Source organism: Dunckerocampus dactyliophorus, chromosome 2, assembly GCF_027744805.1.
Source record: "Dunckerocampus dactyliophorus isolate RoL2022-P2 chromosome 2, RoL_Ddac_1.1, whole genome shotgun sequence".
NCBI lineage: Eukaryota > Metazoa > Chordata > Actinopteri > Syngnathiformes > Syngnathidae > Dunckerocampus > Dunckerocampus dactyliophorus.
Window position 1 is genome coordinate 41842027 of NC_072820.1, and position 16272 is coordinate 41858298.

The window sequence follows — 16272 nt, forward strand, 5'->3', positions numbered from 1 at the left end:
TCGTAAAAATTACTACTTTTTCTTGCTAGCCTACAGCTTTGTTCACTTAATATTTTGACGTTTTTTTTGTAAAATTACTGTTGATTTTTCCAATTTTGCAGTTGTGTTTTTTTTTTTTCGTTTTCTTGTTATGCGTTAATTACGCTAAAAAATGTAACGTAATTAATGGAAGAAATGAGTTATCGTTGTTAACACGGTGTTGTTGACAAAATACTGAGAAAATAAATACAGAGAATCATCCATCTTCTACCGCTTATCCGACATCGAGTCGCGGGGGCAGCAGCCCAAACAGGGAGGCCCAGATTTTCCTCTCCCCGGCCACTTCGTCCAGCTCCTCCCGGCGGATCCCGGGGCGTTCCCAGGCCAGACTCGATAATCCCCAAAGTCAAAACCGATGTTAACATTCATGTGTGAAATACATACGTGGCATTTAATTCATTTAACAGTAGAAATACATGGGACAACTTGAAATAAGACACAAAATAACCCATAAAGTCAGGTAAAGTACAATAATATGGCGGTACAGAAGTGATGGGACAAGGAAGCATGAATGCTCAGTGTGAGCGCAGGGCAGAGGGAAAGGGGTACCTACGAATGACCGAGTAGTCACATAAGAATAAAAGTTAACCACCGTAAAACATTGAAACAAGTCACTTGTTATGGTTGCTTCTTGTGGCATAAGCGTCTCAAAAAAGCCAAAAGAAAAGCTGTGGACTGTCGTGATTGATTTATCAGTTATTTAAAAGCAGTTAAGTGACTTCTGAAGGATTCATTCATTCATTTCCTCCCGATCACGTGTTTGCTGGAGCCTCCCCTAGCTGACTTTAGTTGAAAGGTGAGGGCACCCATGCCCTTACATGCATGCTCTGTGTGTAATTTGCCAGCTCCACATGGAGATTTGAGCCGGATATGAACTCACAACCACCTTGCGGTGAGGCAGGCGTGCTCACCACATGCTTTACCGTGCTGCTCCAAAAATTGTAGACTTTGAGGGTCATTAGTGCACCACTGTGCAGACAACAATGACAGTAATGGCACGGAGAGTACACCTAATATTGCTGACACGATGTCTGCATGACTGTTCTAATAGATATGCAGCGACTGCTGTCACCGACATGAAATACCGAGTCATATTACTAAAGTGAGTTGATGATTATGAAGCTGGGTGTATGCAGTATAACACCATGCCAGTATGTCCCCTAGGGGCTGTAAGCATCATAGGTACGTATAATGGGGAAACAATCTGATTGGATGCCTGGGAACATGCTTCAGCATCGCGACCACAATATTGCTTTTCCATCAATAATCTTGCTTTATGGTAAAATCCAATATTTGTAGTCCAATAAACGTAGCTGGCCAAGTGAACAAGCTCGTTCTTGGAGCTTGAGCAATGTTATTCCGCACAATAAAAACAAGATGACAATAAGAAGAAAAGATGATTTATTCGCACAATAGCATTAGCGTGAATGCTTTACTTAATGGATGTAAAAATATTCTGATACTCCAGTCTCAAGGAGAAATGAATGTTATTCAACGCGTGAACATCATGTCAGTTGACTCTCCTGAAGGAACATTTTATTCGTCTGTATCCGACCCAAAGAGTGCATATGGTGTGCGTCTACCACGACCTGTGATAAAGCTGCATGAGAAAATTCCTCCCCAATTTCCCTCTCAAGTGCTGCTATTTTTAATGCTACACCATCCAAGGTCCATGTCTTATTTATGTCCAATAATGAATTTATTTCATCGCCAGGGACGGAGGGTAGTTCAAGTCCAATACAATAGGGGATTAGATATTAAATGGTTCATGATATTGACTGCAGAAGCTGCAATATTGTAAGTCAGCACTCAGTTGGCCGTGATATTGGCTTAGACTGTGGTTGGATGTCACACGAGGTCACTGCAACACGAGCAGCTCATTTTGTCTTTAAATTGCGTTGCTCGAAAAGCCATGCCATCAGATTTGGTGCTTAATAATGCAAAATGTGACAATGAGTATGCAGTTTGTCAGAAACAGGGGTTGAGAATCACTGATGAGCTAAAGCCAATCTTATTATTTAAAATGTGTACTTTCAATGATGAGTAGAATCATAAAAAATTCAAAATGAAGTGACGTACGACCACATCCAACACAGTCATGTTGTGTTGTTGTAAAAATAAACATCCATCCATCCATCCATCCATTTTCTATACCGCTTCTTCCTCATTAGGGTCGCGGGGGCATGCTGGAGCCTATCCCAGCTGACTTCGGGCGACAGGCGGGGTACACCCTGGACTGGTCGCCAGCCAATCGCAAAATAAACATAGAGAAGTGAAAAATACATATTCAGCACGCTACGATCCGACCCTAATGATACTGTCAATACAGTTGGGGCTGACCACCCCTAGTTTTTAGAGTACAGTAATTCCCGCCTCGTATTTTGTGATTTCACACTATCACGGTTTTTCAAAAATACTGTATATTGTTCAATAAACCATTGTGTTTTGTGGCTGAATAAGTCCTATCATTAGTCCAAAAATATGCGTATATAAGCAAATTTGACATTATTTTGTCTATAGTAAGCATTTTCAAGCATAAAAATGGCTAAATAAATTAAAATACAAATATAAGTCTTTGAGAAGACACATTCAAAGACGCTGTGAGTGATATGTAGTATTTTACACTGCTCACTAGGTGTCAGTAATGTTCGGTGAGACACAAACACCAGACTTGATCCCTGGAACAACAGGCTTTTATTGCAGGTTAGAAAGATCCCACAACAGGCACAATAATCCCTAATAAAAATTCCTAATAAAAACTGCTGATGCCGTAACCTACGCCAAGCTTAAACTCTGAACCCCCCTTCCTGTCCGCCCGCCACTCTGCTGTCCGAGCACCACACACTTACAGCAACACAGACAAGCTTATTTATCTCTCACTGTCTTACTGTAAATAGCTGATTTTTTTCTTATTAAGTCGACTATATTGGATAATACGAGTGTAAAAGTGACTATAGGGGTGTTATTTCATGTCTAGAGGGCTCTAATAATGATTTTTAAAAAACTATTTAGAAGGTTCTTTTCTATCTACCACGAAAATCCTACTTTGAGGAAATTCACTTATCACAGTTGGGTCTGGTACCAATTAATAGTGATAAACAAGGGATTATCGTAATCCTTTCTTGTTATACTTCCATGTTTATTGTTTTACGATGCCAAAATGATAGTAGTATTCTGTTAACTGACCAGCAAACACTAAAACAAAAGAAATGTTTTTAAAAATAGAGCGCCGTTCATCCTTCTTCCTGCTGACAGAAGCTGATCAAAAACAGTGCGAACAGCAGGCAGCTGAAAGTAAGGGCATTGATGAATGTAACTTAGTGCGCCTTTACAAACTCTCAGCGGGGTGGCTCTCAAACGTGGGACTTGCTGCTCTCATCCTGTCTGAAACTCAACTTTGACGCACTTCTAAAGCAAAATACAAAGCGGTTGAAAAGGGTAAAAGTCCGTTTCAGATGACGATGACTGATGAAAAGTTGACTTCATGAAAGCTTTTCACACATTCCTGCTGCTTTTCAAGAAGAATACAACAAAGCAGCAACACAAAGCACACAACAACATGAAGGAAATAAAAGATGGCAGCTCTACTCAAGACACGCCGGGTGGAAAAGTAGTGTTTTTTCCCCGTATCGGTGCTTATTCCGAGAAAGGCTTGGTTATCACGGGCGTTACTGCTGTCATTGCGCCGTTTGCGCTGCAAATCAAACCGAATATGCTTCGATTTGAGTCGTGAGCTCATCTTTGGCACTCCACCCGAAAGGCCTCGCACACTTTTCACGACGCCTGGCAGAAGAGTTCAGTCTCAAAGTGTGACTGATACGACGCTGCTGATGCACAACCTTGACACTTTGCGCTTTGCCAAGTGTTCACTCGGACAAGATTTATCTTCGTGACACTGACTCCAGGTGATGGCACAGTGGGCCACCATGAAATATCACGCACACACACTGTGCCAAGCTGCATCGCACAAATCCAGCCACCAGACACACAAACGAATGGTCCTAAAAGATCTAAAACGATCATGCTCTTCAGTATGCGTCTGCCTTTTTCTTTCTTGTTTCGTCTCCTTGCATGTACATTGATGTTATTCCCAATGATCGCCTCCCATCAATAAATTCACGAATAAATAAATGAATTAACATGTGGATAGATTAATATTTTTATGGTCTTTCTTGAGCTGATGTCCTGCTGGTGATGCGCATCAAAGTGTTATATAGAAATAATTATCTTCTACAGTGGATGTACATCAGTGGACTCTATATAGTACATCCAATTTCCATTTAAAAAGCTTCTTATTTTCCGCACGGTACTGAAGCAATGCGCTTCCTTATCCATACGTAGGCAACCTTGATTATCCTTCAATAAAGGCATTCATTACAAAATGAGTCATAAAAAGATTATTTTCTCTTAATGAACCTGCAATCCAAGGACGCGGGTGCCAAACGTTTGCATCTGTAATGAACCACACACAGTAAATGTGTCCATTTCTTTTCTATTTACTTTACTCTTTAACGTTTTTTTACCTGCTCTGACAAGAATTTTGGAAAAAAAAGCTGTTTTGCGTATTGACAAAGCATTAACAATAAACACATTTCAGCTTAATATTCTAGAAACGTGACCAGCTGGTTAAAAACACATACTGTACTATCTTCCTTTTCCCCATCCAACATTCCAACTTTCCTTTTGGAGGTCAGAGGAAGATGATATTTGATGTAAGAAATCGTATAAGATAAAGGATGTCTATTTATATTTCAACTCGCAGGGGTTTTGCTGCATGAACCTTGGACACCACGAGTGGCATCAAGGTTGCATTGACAGATCAAAATTAGCTGGAGGCAAATGAACACGATGGAATTAAATTGATTTTGAGGTGCTGACAGACGTTTCACAACATGAGTCCTTATCCTAATAATAATAATACAGAAGCATAAGACCATGGGGGTATTCTCCGAAAAGTGGCCCAACCAATGTAGGCTTTGTGCTCAAAATGCAGTTCAACCTAAAACACGCAATCAGACTTAATTGGTCCCGCGACGGTGGTTATCAACTGACTTAGTCAAGCCCGGTTTTCGGCTTGTGCGTTCACATAAAAAGGGGCGTTTGACGTCATATTGTTCTACTTCTGCTGAATAGTGAAGCGATTCCAGAAGATGAGCAAGTAATTATTATGAATGAGGAGTTCCCAAAAGATTATGACCGCTGAAAGCAACACTGTCGTCGGCAATAGAGCGAGGGAGGACCGCGACCTTCTAAATACAGTTTTTAATATTATTAGAGTCCTCTAGACATGAAACAACAGCCCTTTCGTCACCTTTACAACTTCATTACCCGGTATAGTAGACATAATAAGAGTAAATAAGACATTTAAGACATAAATAAGACTTGTGCTCGTGTGTGTTGCTATAAATATATTCTCTAGGGGCGCTGACTGGCGGGCAGACAGGAATTGACGTCCGGGGTTCAGAGTTGGGTTTTAGGTTGGTGAGAGTTACTGCAGCAGCAAGTAGCCCATGTTTTTATTCAGGCTTATTGTGCCTGTTGTGAGCAAATTCAAGCCTGCAAAAAAAGCCTGTTGTTCCGGCAATCAAGTCTGGCTTTGCAGTAACATTACTGACACCTAGTGACCAATGTAGAAGACTACATATCATTCACAGCGTCTTTGAATGCGTCCTCTGAATGCCTTATATTTGTATTTTAGTTTATTTAGCCATTTTCACGCTTGAAAATGCTTAATTTAGGCAAAAATTACTTAAAATGTGCTTCACTATGCATATTTTTGACAAACAACAGATTGTACACAACCACAAAACAGCATGATTTATTAATTCATATATTTTTTTAAAAACATGATTGAGTGAAGCCATGAAATTCGAACCGCAAGGAGGCGAGGGATGACGGTATATTGTATTCAATATCTGTCATTTAGTGGTGGGTGGATCGCTCCAAATACCAAAGGTAGTATCCGCACTATACTAGCATTCGTACCATCGTAGCGTGATAAGATCGATATTTTTCAGTTGTCGTGTATGTTTATTTTCACAAATATCAGTGTTTTTTGCTGTGTTGTTCCTATTGTCACATGTTTTGATTGTTACATTTTGTTATTCATGTTTTTTATATTACAAAAACACAGAACACAGGATTTGAATGAGAGACAAGAGTAGTTTTTGCTTTTGTTTGTTTATTTATTTTGCTCAAACAAATGTATCATTTTGTTCATATTGTTACATGGTCTTATATTGCTGTATTTTTAAATAATGTTACATTTTTCACAAATAAAGTGGGCCCTTACATCCAGACATACGTGCTCCTACGTGCAATAATGGGGAAAATCGCAAGAGACACGCACATTGCCGGCACGGATGTTCAAATACGCAAACGGCATGCAAAGCCTGTAGGAAGTAAATTGGGATACAAACTATATTCTGCGTGCATGCAGGAAAACCTTGCACGCAGCCAAGGTCGCAAGGGCAAGGCAGAGAAGGAGCGCGTGTTGCAAGTTTATAAGTACATTGTGTACATTTCCCGGGCCACGGCAGCGGCTCCTCTCGCAGCGGGTGATTCCTCCATTTGTATGCTCTGGTTCTCCCGACCTCCGTGGACGCACGATGGCTACTCACATAGCGTATCCGACCTTAATGAACCTTAGCCGGCCACGGCGGGCAGCTCTTCCCGCTGTACACTCTGGTTCTCCCGGTCACGATAGCCGTAGGTGACTTAGGAAGACATACGCCCATCTTGCAATCAAAGTGAGCCTCGTACGATGCAACCCCTCAGATACCCTACTTCCTCCATGTGTCGGACACGGCCAACAAATTTCCCAAAAATTGCGGGAGCCCGTCGGGATGTACAGTATGTCCCGCTTAAGCTTGTTGATAAAATGATTTTTTTGTCTGTTAAATCTTTCTTTTATTCAGATTATAACCATGATCAAAAAATGAATGGCAACATTACCAAATCCTTCAACGACCTTGAAAAATTTCAAGCAAAATTATCGGTATCAGAAACAGTATCAATATGAGCAGCAGTATTTACTATCTGGTATCGGATCAATACCCAAATTTGCAGTTTCGCCCACCCCAATGTTCATTTCACTTATATTTGTGATGATTTTACAACTCTGCCGACGGAATGTCTGCAATGTCCTGAAGGACAGCAAATATTTTTCACTATTTTTCCTCACTTCCTCAACACAAGTAAATGCCACAACAGCTGGCACTGAAATGAACATGAGGCCATTTTAACAATCATATTAAGCATTTGCCAGGAATAAAAAAAGAACAGGTTGAACACAAAAATGGATTTACTTCTGAATAATGACTTGAATAGAACTTAACAAAATAGAAACAATAAATTGGTTGACATAAGGTAATAGAACAACACACATTCATACAGTATGTTTTTGTTTAGGCTTGGAGCTCTATGCAAATGTGCTATGTCTCAAAATGGACTGGATTAGAATAGATAGCCACTGGGCAGAGACAATCAAATTAGGCATTTTATTGTGTGTGGTTACGCTGGTGGGGTCAGAGGGAGTGTATCAGGTTTGAAGAAAAAAAAAAAAACATAATATGACGACTGACCACAGGAGGCACCATGGGGGAAAGGAAAAAAATGAACTTTTTAAAAAATCAATTCATTAATCACTGTTTAGCTGAATGTTATCATGAACTTCCTTTATATTCTAATTATAAGAATACACAATTAATGCTGCTCCAAACACTTTGGCATGATAAAAAAGTATGTAAATTCAGTAGAACCCGCTTAAGTCTCTCTATTGACAACTCGTCTATGTTGAACAAATCATCAAGTCCCGGTCCACCGTGTCCTGCTTACTCCTAAAACATGTACATGGTTGACCGCTTTGTCACCTTTGTCGACAAAGAGCCCCCCTCTGGAGGAAGAAAACATTCATGGTCATATTTTTTCATCTTGGGTTTTGGTCGTGAATCATTGTTCACTTGGGCTGACGTTGGCTGACGTTCGTCTCCGAAACACTGCACAGTTTTCTGTTTGCCCCGGTCAGAAACTTCTCCATTCTCCAAATCTAAACGCCAATTTTGTTGTTGTACGTCCTTAAAATGAGCTTGGCTTACTGCCACACCAAAACTTTAGTTCTGAGATCAGTCATGAGATGGTGCGGGGTTTTTCACGGGGTACTCCGTTTTTTTGTATGCATGTGGAAAAGCCTTAAATGGAATCCCAACTTGTATTGCTTCATCCACACATCCAGCAGAACTGTCATCTGCTGCTTTTATTAAATATTAAACAGTCGCGTCAGATCATTCCATATAAAGCATGTTACAGCTTACATATGAAAATGTTATTTTGCCCGGAGAGCATGGCAGCCACATATTATACATCTCAGCCAAAACCTTTCAGGCTTGTAAAGAATATTCATTTTTCGGGGATGTCATGCACTGTGTTAACACTCCTCTGTGTGTAGGTGGATACTTTGTTCCCATCCCCCTGTGCTTGATGCTGTCACATATGAGAGAGAGAGAGAATGGTATTTATGTCACTTATACAGAGATCCAAACTATGCTCCTAGGGAGTACAGTGTGGGACTAGAAAAAAACCTCGGCAACACGGGCACAAATAAGCACACTTTACAACATAAGAACTCAAAGACTTGCACCAGGCAGCCAGCCACAGCCGTACGCAGCCATGAGAGGGAGCGAAAAGCAGCGACATGTGCAGACTCCGATTTGTACCCAAAGCAGGTACAGAAACGATGGCAAAAACTAAATGGAATCATGTGACTCAGAGAAGAAACTAGGCAAATCACAGAGATATTCTCATGACATGCAAATGAGTTAAAAATGGTTAAAATACAACGGTACCTGTAATGTTGAACACATTCTGATTAGGGACAATTTCCGAATTGTTGGGTTTCTCGACTAATTCCAATCTCTTCCAGGGTCCAACTGTTGAATGTGTAATATTAAAAACGTCTGTGTAGGCTCTCAGTCGTACAGGAGTTGTCCATCGAGGGAAAGGCTTCTTGAGACGTCATCTGTACTTCTGAGAAGAAGGTGTCGAACGTTTCGCTCCTCATCCGAAGAGCTTCGTCAGCGAACTAACAAGTGCTGGTAGCCTAGGCCTTAAATACAGTAAGAGTGGGCGGAATTGGTGTGCCAACACCCTCCTCCTATGGTTCCTTACACTAAGCCTGGGCGGAGTAATCCTGCCATTAGCACCTCCGAACAAAAAGAAGTGTAGCTCCCTGTAGTTGGGTATGAACGACTCTGATACTGGCTCGTTAGCATCTATTGTTCTGGCTTGGCCCTGGCTCTACCTCATTTGCAAGACTAAGAGCTGTGGGTTTTGGTATCAGTAACCTGCTGAGACAGGTTACCTGCTGAGACAGGTTACTGAGAAGTACAGATGACGTCTCAAGAAGCCTTTCCCTCGATAATATTAAAAACCTTTACCTACAGTCTTAAAAACATCTAAACTGGTATTCAAGTGTAAAAATTAGTTCACTACGTTTAATATTTAGGTTAACTTTAATAATAATGATGAGGATGCGCCCCATGCATCTCACATAAACATTGTTACGTGTCACACCTGCAAAAAAAACACCCGACTTTTAATAACAAGTAACAACATGCGCTCAACTATGTTTTGATTTCAGTGAGCATACTTCACATAACTTTTGGTATACAGTGGAACCCCGCACGTGCGGTTCCTGCAAATTCGCAGATTTTTTGTCAAAATATTTATTTATTTTTGTACAAATATAGGGCACTTTTCTCCGCAGAAAACACACCTTACCCTAAAACATTAGTCACACTAGAGGCGGAATGTTGTCGGAATGAAAATCCATCCATTATTTCTATATGCCGCTTCTCCTCATTAGGGTCGCGGGGGTATGCTGGAGCCTATCCCAGCTGACTTTGGCCGAAACTTTGGTCGCCAGCCAATGGCAGGGCACATATAGACAAACAACCATTCACACTCACATTGACAGTGTAGGAGGAAACCGGAGTACCCTGAGAAAACGTCAGAATGAAAATTCCTGGTTTATTTCTGGTAAGTGTAAAAATTCTGACTCCATTTTGAGTGCATTCCAAATAACCGGGCCCATTCTTCTGGGCGGCCTGAATGTTTTGCTCATGCTAAAAACTTTCGAGGTGCATTCAAAGTGTAAAAAAATCCAGCGGCATTTGAGAGGTATTCAAACTGCACTCTGACTGCATTCTAAATATTCTTATGATATTTTAACAGCATTCCAAACATTCTGATTGCATTTGAGGGAGAACTGAAACGGCAAGCCACTTCAAATCCTGTCAGAATCCAAATCCTGTCTCCATAAGTGCCTCTAAATAGCTGGAATGCAGCTCAATTGCTGCTGGACTATATTTAAATACTAAAAGAATTCAGCTGGAATGAACTTCAAATGTCGTCATAATCTTTTGATTGCCGCTCAAATGCGCCTTGAATGCAGTCGAAATGTCCCAATTGTCTCTCAAATGAGCCTGGATGTAATTTAGAACATAATCGCATAATCGCATAAAAATGCAACCAGCTGCTGCTGGAATGTCACTGACCACTGAAGCATCTCTTTATTCACCTCACGCCGTGCCGCCAAGGAAAAACAAAGCCAAGGTGAGAAACGCCACCACCAGCCTGCGGTGTCGACAGGGCAGTGGTGCTGCAACCCAAGAAGCCCCTGAAGAGCCAGCTCCTATTCCTGATGATGCTGCACCTTCCGACCAGACTTCGGGCAGCAATCGAATGGCACTCGTACGACGTTGGAAGTGCTTTGTAAATATTCTGACTGCATTCTAACACAATTCTTAATATTCCTACTGTGTTCCAACTACATTCAAGTCGAATGTGCAAGAATGACGGGTTCAAAACGTAATCTAAGTATTCGAGCGGCATTCTTACAAAGTAGTAATTCTCTCCCGAATGTGGCGTGAACTTTGAAAATTTTTCATTCTGCTTGATCTGCACTGATTCTGAATAAGTGTGACGGGGGGATAAGTCGGTGATACTTCATCAGTACGTGATAATGCAGGTAAAATGTACAGCGCACATGTACCATTGTTATAAAAGTACACCATTTTTACATGTTTATGTCATGCTTCACTAATGACTTTAATGATTTTTCGTCAAGAATTGAGATTTCGCACTTTATTCTGCGGTCCTTGAGCGCACCACAAACACCTGTGAAAAGCTGGGATCTACTGTCTTGTCTTCTTCTCTACTCAAATGCAGAATTAATCCTTCGATGCTCACTGAACTGAGGTCTACACTGATGGCTGATCAGTCATACAGTTTTGAACAATTTTGGAGGCACTTTTTTTTAGAAGATTTTGGATTATTTCCAAATTGTATGACCTCAGAGGCTTTCGTCTGTGTAGGCTCTCAGTCGTACAGGAGTTGTCCATCGAGGTGGGCTTTTAACAAATGTCAAAAGAAGAGAGTAGGGAAAGAAACCCAAAAGCCCACAGAAGCAAAAAGGAGAGGAGTGGTAGTCCCTTATGTAGCGGGGGTCTCCAAAAAACTCCAGAGGATCTTATGGCAACACAAAATTCCGACAAATTTCAAACCAGTAAATACCCTGAGACAAAAATTAGTGCATCCTAAAGACAAGGCTCCAAACCAAAAACAGAGCAATGTGGTCTATTCCATCCACTGTAAAGATGAGGAATGCAAAGAGCACTACATTGGGGAAACTAAGCAAATGCTCCAAAAAAGGCTTTATCAACATCGCAGGGACAATTCTAGTGGGCCTCAATCAGCAGTACATCTACACCTTAAAGCTACCAATCACTCTTTTGAGGACAGCGAGGTAAAGATTTTGGCCAAAGAAAACAGATGGTTTGAAAGAGGAGTAAAGGAAGCTATTTTTGTCAAACAACAGAACCCATCATTGAATCGGAATGGTGGTTTGAGGTTTAATTTGGACCCTGTGTTCAGCAGGTTACTGAGACCAAAACCCACAGCTCTTAGTCTTGCAAATGAGGTGAAGCCAGGGCCGAGCCAGAACAATAGATGCTAACGAGCCAGTATCAGAGTCGTTCATACCCAACTCAGGGAGCAACACTTCCCTTTTATCGGAGGTGTTAATAGCAGGATAGGATTATACCACTACTCCGCCCAGGCTTAGTGTAAGGAACCAATAGGAGGAGGGTGTTGGCACACCAATTCCGCCCACTCTTACTGTATTTAAGGCCTAGGCTACCAGCACTTATTAGTTCGCTGACAAAGCTCTTCGGATGAGGAACAAAACGTCCGACACCTTCTTCACAGAAGTACAGATGACGTCTCAAGAAGCCTTTTCCTCAGAGGCTTTCGACTTTAGAGGTTACCACTTTACTGGTGAACCTAATTAGACACAGAGCTCAATACAGAGTCATACAAAGTGTTACTATATGAACATAAACAAATGTAAACGTGACAACAACACACTAAACATATGGTCGAGAATAAAACCAGCAGGCCAGGCATAAATGGGACAAATGCCTTGACGTAGTCTTGAGTAGTGAGTGTCATGCGTGGATAGATTTCACAGAAAGCTGTTTAAAATGACCGTAGTGCTGAAGAATCAAAGATGTGCACTGAATTTGCAGGAAATTTACAGCCTTTTTACGCTTTGTTTCATCCGTGGAAAATCCAAAGGATGTGTTTTTGCCTTTGGGTGTAAAGTAATCAACTTTTGTGTGTCATTTCAATTTATTCTCACAAGGGCAGTACATCACCCACAATTGCAGACTGAGGGCACATGAGCCAAATAAACACTTTTCGTTTAAATGCCTGTAGGAAAAAAAGATCCCTTATAACTCTCCTGGCCTCTGAAAGTACATGGTTTGCGTTCATGTTTTCACACACTATTGTTTCATTTGCAGAGAGACAGAGACAGTTTCAGATAAGTTATAATTACTGTCAGCGGCGCTTTTACATGGGGACTACTCATTATAATTTTTTTATTTACGTAAATTCTATTTCCTCTTCCAGCAATGCACTACACCAAATTTTTAGGGATAATTATCTTAATCTAAAAATGAAACGTATTTATTTATAGATAAGACAGCAAAACTAGCTGGGATCAGCACCACTTTTTTGTGTTCACCCCCAGAGCTCTCACAGCTTCAAATTGCAACCATGCATGAAAAGTTCAAAAGATAAAGCGGAACCCTGACAGTCAAGTGCCCCTGAGATTGTGCAAACACTTGCATGTCAGCCGTCGACGTGCGCGGTATCACGCAAGACCTCAGTCTACCTCGGTAAACAAGTATCAAACGACTAATTCAAACCATGTGCTCTGCTTTTTTTCTCTTTTTTTGGGGCGTTTTTGGACAGGGAGAACAAAACAAAGGTAAGACCCTATTTCAAAGCAGTAAGATGCCATCATTTTATGACACAAATGGACATAACATGAGGAGCATCTACGGCATAATGACCTCTGCCGAGCGCAAGCGGCGGAGGTTATGTTTTTGCCCGCTTGTATCTGTTTGTTCGTGTTCAAAATAACTTGAAAAGTTGCAAATGGATTTGGATAAAATTTTCAGGAATTGGCGGGAATGGGATATGGAAGAACCGATTACATTTTGGGGGTGATCCGGGTCACCGTCTGGATCCAGGAATTTTTTTAAAGGATTCGATAATATTGCGACATAGGACCATTTTCGCTATTTGTGCATATAACTCCACAAAAAATGGTCAGATCACTTAGAAAAAAAAATACAGGACAAGTTTCCAAGAGGTTCTACAAAGACTCAAAGACTGATCTGAAAGACTGATCCAAAAAATGTAGGATTATTATTTTGGTGCTTGGAGGAGGTCTGCGCTCTCCGAGTGCTATTCTAGTTGATATTTGTACTGTAAACCTTATTTGCATTACATCTTTGTCAAATTAATTACAACAGCAGTAGTTCACCTAATTTGACGCACGTGTGACCATGAAAAAAAAGTACAGTTAAAATAAGTAAAAAAAAAAATTGTTTGATTTAATTTAGTATTATTCTCTTTTTATTTTATTTGTCAACATAGCAAACACAGGAAGTGAACAAACTATCAGCAATTGCTGAAACATGGGCTGCATTTCAATTTGCGCACTTCCATACTTACACTTAGCATTTTGAGTGTATAAATGCGTTTCTGCTGAGAAGTACGGCAAAATGCGGAGCGCTGCCACCACCCCGGATGCAGGGGCGGACTGGCCATCTGGAGTACCGGGAGTTTTCTCTGTGGTCCAATCAATAACGGGCTGATTGATGGGAGCTCATTTATTTATTTATTGCTCCGACTTGCACTGGTTACTACGGTAACTAAATCTCATGCCGCTGCAGACACAACACAACACAACAGAGGGGGTGAGTTGGCACAGTCACAGCCGTCTCTCCCTACACGCAGAACAAGCGCTGTGCGTAGGGCCCCACGATCCATGGAGCCCCATTTTGTGCAAGGGGATCATATGCAAAAAGAATGCGCGTCACTGCCGTGACACGTGCATGCAGCGTTAAGTCAGTCTGAGGCGCTGTCACTAATTAGACAATAAAATTGCAAAATTCTCCTCCTCCACCCTGCTGCTGGTCTGTGTTGGTATTGTAGTACATGCTGCTTCCTTTCAAAGCACAAGGTGCAGGATTGATCCTGATCTTGGGCAGTTTTTTACATTTTTATTAACAGGCTCGTGATGGGGGTTGGGGTGGTGCCGGTCTGAACCAAAAAGTCCAGGGCCAAGGCCCACTGTTCTACAATTGTTCTACATCAGAATAACAATGCTTTGAGTTTAGTACGTATCAGAACAAAAGGTCAAATGGTATGTGCATGTTCAGCTCTAAATACAGATACAGTATTAGGTCTATATGCTGACATGCTCACAATATCAGTGGAACTGTTTACATCTTATTCAACAATGCACCGTGTTACACCCTGATGGTGGTCTCTTGTTTGCAAGAAACACCCACTTTCCCAAACAAGAGTGTCCTGAGTTGCATTTACCATGAGCGCTCATTAGTTAACTAACCAATAGCAGAGAATAACACACACACGCCTTATTTTACTCGAGCACACGCCACCATATGGACTTTGTCTGACAGCCTGCAATGATGAAGACACAAGGCTAATAGCACGCAAATGAGTTTACACTTGGACTTGTAGCACTTGGCGTCCTAGATCTATCTTATTTGCATTCATTTTACAAAGAAAACAGGGTCACTAGTGGGTCAGGCTATGAGCTCTGTGATCGAATCATTTCTGAGTGAGTTCACGCCACGAAACAGCTCAGTGTTTCCACTTTTTTCACTCTGTTTTTACTGTTTCCCCTGACCGCTTCGGCAACAAGCTCGACACTAGAATGTTTAACTCCTCTAATCGTTGATCTTACTGACCCTCGACCTAATTTAAACTGATTCAATGGGCTGTTTTCCCACATGGATTTGTGAAACACACTCCTTTGTGAAATGAACCATCTGGGTTTTTGTTTACATCTGAAATATCTCGTCTATATACAGTATGAACTGCAGACAACCCCATCGTGAAAACAAACTGAAAAATCCCATCAGCCTGATTGAGATGTTTTAATGCTGCAATTTTTGCGATAGATATTATTATTATGCAGCAGCAGTATCATTTTATGGGCCCCTTTATGACTTAACTGAAAAGTCTTAGGAATTAAAGAAAATACTTAAGAAAAAAAAGGAGAAGGACTACAGTAGACCTTCTTAAGCCAACTTCTTGGCATCTACAAAACACCACTGTATATATATATACAGTATATACAGCAGGGGTGTCCAAACTTTTTCCACCTCATACTGAAAAAGGATGCGGAGGCCACATTTCTATTTTTGAAACCAACCCATGTAGATATGCTGAGATGTATTTTTATATTTAAAGAATAGCCTGTATCTCAGCTTTGTCTTATCGGTGACAGAGCCTATTATTAGTATGAATGAACCTGTTCTCTTTATCTTACGCTTTTTGGCTTGTTTTTCTATTTTTGTTGGTTTTATTTTATTTTTTTTTTTACAAAGGTTTTAACTTGTTCTCATACATTTTTTTCTCTTCATAGTATGTTTTTACTCTCACAATATTTGTTTGATCTTAAAATCGGAATATTATAACTTTTACCCAACCTGAATTTACTAAAATCGCAACTTTATTCTGTTGTTTCTCATAATATTACGACTGTTCAAAAAAATACATTTGGAGTTTGTAATATTTCAACTTTATACTGTCTTTTCTCTACATATTATAAAAAAACAGCCATGGGCCGTA